Genomic DNA, 8,998 nt, shown 5'->3' on the forward strand with positions numbered 1-8,998 from the left:
CATGCTTTTCCTGTGGTTGTTGCGGTGGCAGGTGGGAAGCAGCATCGGGTGGCGGCGGCAGTGGACCGGGTAGGGGGAGCAGAAGAATCGGCGGTAGGCCAGGCTTCAAAGGGAGGGAGGCAGACAGGCTGGCTGGCTTCGCTGCAGCAGGGAGGCAAGGAGGTAGGCTGGCTGGATGGCTTTGGGGGATGGGGTGGGAGAAAGGCTGGACGGCAGTGAGAGGGACATAGGAAGGAGGGAGGAAGGAAGGAAGGAGAGAAAGGGGCAGAGTTCATGTCAGAGAAAGGCTTGTGGGTAAGCCACGTGCAGCATTTCGAAGCTGCTTGGGCCGGGCTGTCCAGGAGTGCTGTGCTATGCAGGAGTGCTGGAGCAAGGAGCAAGGTCGGAGCAGTTCAAAGAGTCCATAAGAAGAGAGGGGATGCAAGGTGGGGATTGGACAAGTGCTGGAGGCAGGGAGGGGGAGAAGGCTGAGATGAGTTTTCATAAGGTGGTGGAGAGGGAAAAAAGGGGATGCAGTGTGGGGGATATTGGACACAGTAATGCAAGAAGTGCTGCTGGGGACAAAGGAGCAGTTCAACAAGGGGACGAATGCGGGAAGGCAGTAAGGGGAAGGGGGCACAAACTCGGGGCATAGGAAGGAGGGAGGGAATAGAAGGGGACAATTGTTGGGGGCCTGAGTGAAGAAAGAAAGAAAGAAAGAAATATTGGATGCACAGTCAGAAGTTCAACCAGAGACTCATGAAATCACCAGACAAAGGTAAGAAAAATGATTTTATTTTCAATTTAGTGATCAAAATGTGTCAGTTTTGAGAATTTATATCTGCTGCCTATATTTTGCGCTATATTTGTCTATTTTTCTATAGTTGTTACTGAGGTGACATTGCATATTTTAAAGTCATCTGCCTTGATCTCTTTGAAAAATAAAACAAATATAAATGATAATTAACATTTTCTCTGCATACAGTGTGCTTTGTGTTTTTTTTTTTTAATTTTATGGTTACCATTATGAATTAATAAGATATTGTGTGTATGTGAAAAATGAATGGAAGAAATTGGGGGTGGGGTTAGGGTGGGATTGGGGGTGGGGTTAGGGCAGGGTTAGGGCTGGATTAGGGGCGGAGCTGAAAATTAGTAGATGTCCCCTTTTGAGGAAAAAAAATAAATGGTCACGTTATGTCTAGAACTCATAATAATAATAATAAAAGTCTACAAAGTGGCTTAAATGGGTACTTGGACAATCAAAAAGCCTGATAGTCCAAGTACCCATAACCAAAGCTGGTTTTAGACGTATCTAAAACCAGCTTAGGCCTTTACCTTGCCTCTAAACGCATAGAGTGAAAAGAGGCATTTTTAGAGAAGGGAAAAGGGCGGGAGTGGGCCAACCTATACATAGGCGTACAGTAAGGATAACCAAAAGTTTAGGCAGGTTGCCTTGTCAGCACTTATACGTTTTGACTTAGACCAAGTCAAAACAGGTATAAGTGCCGAAAAAGGGGCCGCTGAGCTGATCGCGGCTACAGCGATGAGCTCAGTGGCCCCGAAAACCTGCCCACCCCCCACCACAACCATCGCAGCAGGAGAAATGGCTCATCTCCCCTGCCGCGATAACGATCCTGAAGTGCCATCAACTGCAGCACTTGGGATCGCTATTGCGGCAGGAGAGATAGCCAATCTCTCCTGCCGCAATTCACCCCACCCTCCGACAAGATTGGGTAGGAGGGAGCCCAACCCCTCCTGGCATGGTGACCCCCCTACCCCCTACCCCCACTAAGATAAGGGCAAGAGGGATCCCAGGCCCTCCTGCCCCAATGCAGCCCCCAACGACCACCCCCAAACCCCCAATCGTCCCCCTGAACACCCCTCCACCCATCGACCCTGTGACACCCCATCCCCACCAGCGACATCTCACCTTTACCTTATAAAAGTTGGACGGACGGACGGGTCCCAAGCCCATCCGTCTGGCAGGTCCTCCATCCACAGAATGGCGGACCTTCGGGCCTGATTGGCCTAGGCACCTCAAGCCCCACCCACAGGAGGGGCCTTAGGCACCTGGGCCAACCAGAATTGGCCCAGTTGCCTTAGGCCCCCCTCTGTGGGCGGGGCCTTAGGCACAAGGGCTTAGGCATTGTATCCTTGTTGGTTTTGAAGCTCATAACACATTCGCTAGCTCTTTAGAACTTCACTGCATAGAAATGGGGCGTGGCTTAATCACAGACGTCATTAGCGGTCTCCGAATGCGCCTACTGCAAAGCATTGTTGTCGCAAAAAAGGTAATATAAGGAAGTCTTCTTACCAACCGTTATTTTTCTGAAGTACTGTTGCAAGCTGTACAAGCCGTGACCGTAGCTTTTTGAAAATTTTTAGCATCGGAGGTTTGTGAGTGAGCTGTTGAATTCTTTGAGTTTGTCCTTTTTTAATGGATCTCATTTCTCTAGCTGTAGCCTCATTTTCCTCGGCATACTAGTGTTCCGAAAGAAGCAGATAGTGTAGCCGACGAGCGCCGTCCATTTCTCTCTGGAAAAGTACTAAGTTGCTAGAAGGCACAACAGTTAACAGCTGTTGAATGCGCTGGGATCACGCGCTGTTATATACAGCCTACGAATCCCAGGAGGCTGTGCGGCTCTCTCGGCCGTGAAGCACGTAGCAACCACTAGCGACACCCTGACGTCACATGCACGTGACAATCCAGCTGGAAGGAAGGGGGGAGGGTAGCTGGCTCATAAAAGTTTTATTTGATTTTGGATTTTTTTTTTTTGTTATTTGCCATTGATATTTGAAATCTAAGAAGTGTCCCTAGGTTTTTTTTTTTTTTTTTTTTTTTTAATATACCGCCTATCAAGGTTATCTAAGTGGTTTAACAATCAGGTACTCAAGCATTTTCCCTATCTGTCCTGGTGGGCTCAAAATGTATCTAATGTACAATGTACAATGCGCCAGGAGAGCACGGGGTTAATCCGCAATTTTCTCGCCATGCGCATTACAAATCTGAGATTCACTCCCACACTCGCTATGCGCATTCCAAAAAAAGAAAAAAATATATTTCTAACGCTTATGTACATAAAAGTTCACATATATTTAAAAGTTTAGATATATTTTGGATTTTTGTAGGGGAAGATATATATTTTTAATGGGGTTCTTAACATGCAAGCGTCAGTTGCTAGGCAGAAATAGCCGGCGAGGATGTAAACGACTGGTCCTCAGCAGTCGTAACTTTTTGGACAGGAAAGGCCAGTCGGTTTGGACGAACTGGTTTCATGAATCGACGCGTTAAAGAAATTGACATGCCTTTTTACTCCTTTGCATGCGCAGACCGGATCGAGTGCGGATTGGGGTCTGGAGGAAGGTTAGTGAATCGAACCGGAGTCGGAAAGTGAGCTCAAACCGAGCGGTGCACGATCGGTTTGCTTAGTGAACCTAACCCTTAATCCTCCACTGCCCCAGGTACATTAGATAGATTGTGAGCCCACCAGGACAGATAGGGAAAATGCTTGAGTGTGGTTTGGAAAACTACAAAAAGGTGGTATTTAAATCCCTTTCATTTCAGCCATGGCTAGAACAGAGTGATTGAGGGACTACATTGCTTCTTCCTCTGGTAATTTTTATCATCTATAAAATGTAAAAAAAAAATGCCTTTACGAGGTTTACGTTTCAATCAGCAACTCTTATACGGGTACTGATATTTGCAAATGACAAAAATCAGCCTGAACATGTATAAGCATGGTGCTTGGATGAAGAAGCTGCTGATTTCTGTCAATTTTTGTTAGTTTGTGGTTTTATAGAATAGTTTCTTCCCTCTGCATACGTGGGGAAACGCACAGATATTGCCTTTGACACCATGGTGCTTATTATCAATACAGAAAAGCATTTTTTTTAAATGACACAAAGCAGCAGGTGGACTTTTATTTTTTTTTTAAACATCTAAATTGCTAGTTTCAAGACTTGTTTTATTATGGTTTTTTTCTTGCAGTTTGTCTAAATCTCAAAGGGCGTGTTAGAGGTGTGATTTAGATGGGACTATGGTGGACTTATGATTTGGATATTATTCTGCAGTAATGTATATTGTAGCCGGCAAGCTCCAGACCTGGGATCACTGGCCACAATTAAACTCTTGTGAGTCGCTGCGGACTTCACAAGGATATGTTCTTTCAGCGTTCAGTGAAAGGGATACCATCCAAAACTATAGGTTCGGTGTCAAAGAAAGGATTATATTTTAATTGTTCAAACAAAAGAAAAGCAGTAACTTGTTTGTCAGGATTGAAATGGCAAAGCCAACGGGCTTCCCATACAAGGTAAACACAATGTTCAATAAACAGTCTCTGGTTGAGAAACCAAAAAGAGTCCAAACTTAAACAAAACTCTCTTCCTCTGAGATAAGTTCTCATTTAAATCATAGTCCAGGTGGAGTTCATTACCAAAAGAAAGGAAAAACTTTTCTACCAAAACAAAGCTACAAGTCAGTGCAAAAATACTGGCTTCTTCAGTGACTGAAGGCTGGAAAGACAGTGTGCACCATGTGGTCTTGAATCGCCAGAAATTAGGCCCGCTATCCCACCACTTAACACAGGGCTAACCCCATTGTCTTAGCATACCATAGTACTCAAAAGGGAACTCAAAAGGGAAAGCGCAATTAAGCTTCCAAAACTGGAAAAACAAAACTTCAAAATAAAAGTCCTTGCTTAATTCAGCATAGTGAAAATCCACTCTTTAACATGAGTTAGAATTATTCAGTCTGAGAAAAGTTAGTCAAAACAAACTTGACCTCAACTTCAGCAACATTCAAATACTTGCTTTTATGAGGCAAACCTCCACAGGAGCATTCTCGGGAGTCAGCCCAACACTAGCTTCAGGGCTTGTTTCCAACTCCATATCACATGGTTCCTCATTCAGACTGGAAGGTGATTCTTCTCCAGCTTCTACAAACTCCATGGCCTCAGGAGCTTGACTGCTATCAGGAGCTCCCAGCCCTGAGCCTTGTGACCTTCTCTTGCTGTTCCTCACTCTTCTGATTTTCTAGAAGCTAGTCTTCAGGGAGATCAGCTTGCAGCCCCGCCCCCAACCTTCAGATGGAAAGGATTTCCGGTGATTCACCTTGTGACCTGGAGGGGGATGAGAACCTAGCACTGCTGCTCTTTTACTCCCTCTACAGGCCCTAGAAGGAAATTCGGTCTGAGAGGCAGAAAATGGGGAATGACAGATTATGGGCAGGGTCTGGATTTGCACTGGGACCTGTACTAGGGACACTCCTAGCAGGCATAGTCTGCTTATCACAATATCCAGGGCACAAAAAATAAATAGAATGTTTTTTGGACAGACCTATGAATGTTTGTGGTACTGAGGCCGTGATTCTGTAAGCAGTGCCTGCCAAGTATCATTCACTGACAGGTACCGCTTCCAGAATCGTGGCTCCCAAGGCACCAGAAAACCAGAAATGTAGGCCAGTGTTTCGCAGGCCTACATATCCGGTGCCTGGGGTCCTTCCTAGGGTTACCATATTAAAAAAAAATGAAAACCATGGACACATGACCCCGCCTCATTCCGCCTCCAGCCCCGCCCCATTCTGCTCCAGCCCTGCCCCCAGAAAGCCTTCTCTCTTTGCGATGAGCGCTGACCGCGTCTAGAGGGCGTGGAGCATGCGCAAATGCGTGTGACATCATCCGCGCATGCTCAGAGGCCCTCCAGATGCGGCCGGAGTTTATAGGGGCTATCCAAAACCCGGACAAACACCGGGTTTTGGAAAGTCCATACGGAAGCCCAGACATATCCAGGTTTTCTCTAGATGTCTGGTAACCCTAGTCCTTCCTGAATCATGGCAAACGGAGCATAGTGATGCCGAAGTCTAGCAATGGCCCTTACCACACCCATGTACAGGCTTCAGCATCACTATGCACCACTAGCTGCCAGGGACCTAGGCGCTGGTCCCAAAGGCCTCTTTTTTCTTTTTTTACAAGGGTTTAATTGGGTTTTAATAGGTGTGATCCTTATCGTGCCACTTAAACCCAATTAAGTTAGGTGGAAATAGGGCGGCTACTTTCAAAATACTGAAAGGAATCGACAAAATAGAGCAGGAAAAAAAATTATTTACAATGTCCAATGTGACACGGACAAGAGGACATGGACAAGTTCAGGACAAATATCAGGAAGTTCTGCTTCACGCAATGAGTGGTGGATACCTGGAATGCTCTCCCAGAAGACGTAATTGCGGAATCCACCGTTCTAGGATTTAAGGGTAAGCTAGATGTACATCTCCTTATGAGTGGCATAAAGTGACATAGGTAAGGGTAAGCTAGATGCACATCTCCTTATGAAAAGCTTAGAGTGATATGGGGACTAAAACTATGCCAGGGTACACCTGGCGGGGCCTCCGTGTGTGCGGATCGCCGGACTTGATGGACCTAGGGTCTGTTCCGGAGATGGCACTTCTTATGTTATGTTTATGTTCTAACTTTCGGTGACTTTTATAGAATCTTGCCCTAAATGTGTTTTTGGTTTATTTACCTCCTTCAAGCCTGAAGGCTATTGACGAGATGTACATTTTTCTGTCTCTGGAGGACTCACAATTTAAGAAGAAAAAAAAAAAAAAAAATCACAAAAAGTGGTGGGATTTGAACTAGAATCCCGAAGTCTCATTGTTCGCAACCCATTGCTCTAACCATCAGACTACTTCTCTACTCTGTGTGTGCTTTGTTGGCATTTTATATCACAGATGTTCCTATGCTGTCACAATGACATCCATGTCCCTTGTTTTCCCTGTTCAAAGTTTGAATATTTTAGCTTGCATAATGGATGCTCAGGCTGTGTAAAGGTCACAAGGTTTCCCATTTCTCTTGTATTTTAGAACAAGCTGTACGGCCCGGATTTTAAAAGCAACAATTGCCAGGTGCCTGAAAAAAACAAACGACACTGGTTGCATGTCATGCAGATTTCGGCGCCGTTTTCAGAATCGCAACCTGTGTCAAAGGTAGGTGCTGGAAATATTAACAATATCAGTCCTGCCCGTAACCAATGACCAATGACTCTTTTGATATTCAGCACCGTTAGACATCTGTGTAGACGCGATTCCGGCGCCATGTTTTCTAGGCGCCTCGTATGTGCAAATCCATCTCATACATAGTCATTGTGGATATCCTGGAAGTCTGATCTGCCTGTGGCTCTCGAGGACCGGAATTGCGTACCCCGAGCTAGTGCATTGTACTTAATGTGAGCTAATTGGTTAATGCACAGTTAATATGGAAGCACTAAGTGTATCTTAAACCGGAGGCAGTAAATGTTCCTGTGTTAATTCCATGCAGGTGCTCATGTACTCATAGTAAAGAAAACATTAGAATGTGATCTGCCAAGAATTATATATAAAACCAATGACCAGATCACAAACAAAGCAAACGGAGTGGTAGTGAATATTTCTAATAAAAACCTGTCTCATACGGAAATATCAGTCCTTTCTAAGGGTCTCTCCTTCGCCCCTACTAAGTCTTTTGATGATTTTCAATTTAAAATTGATTTGGAAAAATTCATTAGAAAACTACATTTGAGAACATTCTTTTTCAGTAACGAAGATCAAGTAGATCGTACTATTTTAAATCCGAAATCTAAATGGTATCCTCCTACTCCATTAGATGAAAATATCGAGATTGTCAAAGAATGCGTTGTTAAAGAAATAGAGAAGAATAAAAACAAGAACTTACAGAGATATCAGAACTTGAAGAAAGATCAGCTATAAGAAACTTAAGTTATGATCCGGAGATCATCATACGGAGAGCAGATAAAGGAGGAGCAGTAGTAGTTCAAATTACAATAGATTATCATAAAGAAATTGAAAATCAGTGGACAGATAAGAATGTTTATCATAAAACAAATTTAGATCCAACATTTGCGAGAATATTACGAGAAGCTGGACTTAGTAGGTGGTAAAATCTAATCTAATCCTTTATTTTATATACCGGGTCATTCCCATAAGGGACTCGAACTGGTTAACAAAGTTTAAAATAGAATACATTAATAGAGCGGAAATAAAATAATTCTATCCTTAAATATAAAATACTTAAAAGTTTTCCCTTTCAACGATCAGTTAAAAATTTCTGAAACAAATATGTTTTCAGAGTTTTTCTATAAAATGTCAGAGAAAACGATGTTTTGATAATTGAAGGAAGGTCATTCCATATTTTTACCATAGAAAAAGCCAGAGAATGAGAAAACATACCTAAAGTTTTAATCCCTCTTACAGAAGGTAAGATTAATTTAAATTTATGTGTGTTCCTAGTGGACCGGAAATGACGAGAATTGAAAGAAAAAGAGGGCAGTGGAGAGAAAATTCCATGTAAACTCTTGAAGACAACATTGGCACACTTAAATTGAACTCTCCAAGTATATGGGGAGCCAATGGAGCACCCTCAACAATGGGGTAACATGATTGTATTTATTTTTTTCTAAAAATCAATTTTCCAGCCGTATTCTGAATAAGCTGTAGTCTTTTCAGATTGTATTTACTCAACCCTATGTAAAGAGAGTTGGCAGAATCTAAATGTGCTAAAATTATAGCCTGAACCAGAATAAGGAAGTGGTGTTGATGAGAGAAAGAGCACATTAAGCCCAGATGCAAGCGCAGCTAAGAAAAAGGGCCTCAAAATGTTGTGCGGGTTTTTTGGGGGTTTTTTTGCTCATTTTCATTTGTTAACAACAGCCCATACCCACAGTGTTGTATATTAGTATCTATTGCAGATACTTCCCCTCCCTATTCGCGGTTTCGATGTTTGCGGTTTTGATTATCCGTGTTTTTTTTCCCCAGGCCCCCCTCCCCGAGAATCCCTTATTGGCATCGAAAAATAAAAATGGCCCCGGGACTTGGAGGGAGGCGATCGGAGACGGAGGGAGGCAATCAGAGGCGGCGGGGGGCGATCGGAGGCGGAGGGGGGTGATCGGAAATGGCGTGGGGGCGATCGTAGCATGGACCTTACCTGGTGGTCTAGCGGTGACGCGGGGCAGGAGCAATTTTCCTACACTC

The 8,998-nt window shown here is 43.9% G+C and overlaps 1 long non-coding RNA gene across 2 annotated transcripts in view; it reads left to right on the forward strand.

Annotated features, from left to right (window-relative positions):
• LOC117364144 overlaps positions 1–8,387 on the forward strand; it is a 36,617-nt gene extending 28,230 nt beyond the window's left edge. For both annotated transcript variants that reach the window (XR_004540186.1, XR_004540187.1), the window contains 2 exons: positions 6,836–6,958; positions 8,258–8,387. This is a non-coding gene — a long non-coding RNA (uncharacterized LOC117364144). The remainder of the gene's footprint in view (positions 1–6,835; positions 6,959–8,257) is intronic.
• Positions 8,388–8,998: the final 611 nt, after the last annotated feature.

The sequence above is a fragment of the Geotrypetes seraphini genome, chromosome 7 (genome assembly GCF_902459505.1).
Source record: "Geotrypetes seraphini chromosome 7, aGeoSer1.1, whole genome shotgun sequence".
Lineage (NCBI taxonomy): Eukaryota > Metazoa > Chordata > Amphibia > Gymnophiona > Dermophiidae > Geotrypetes > Geotrypetes seraphini.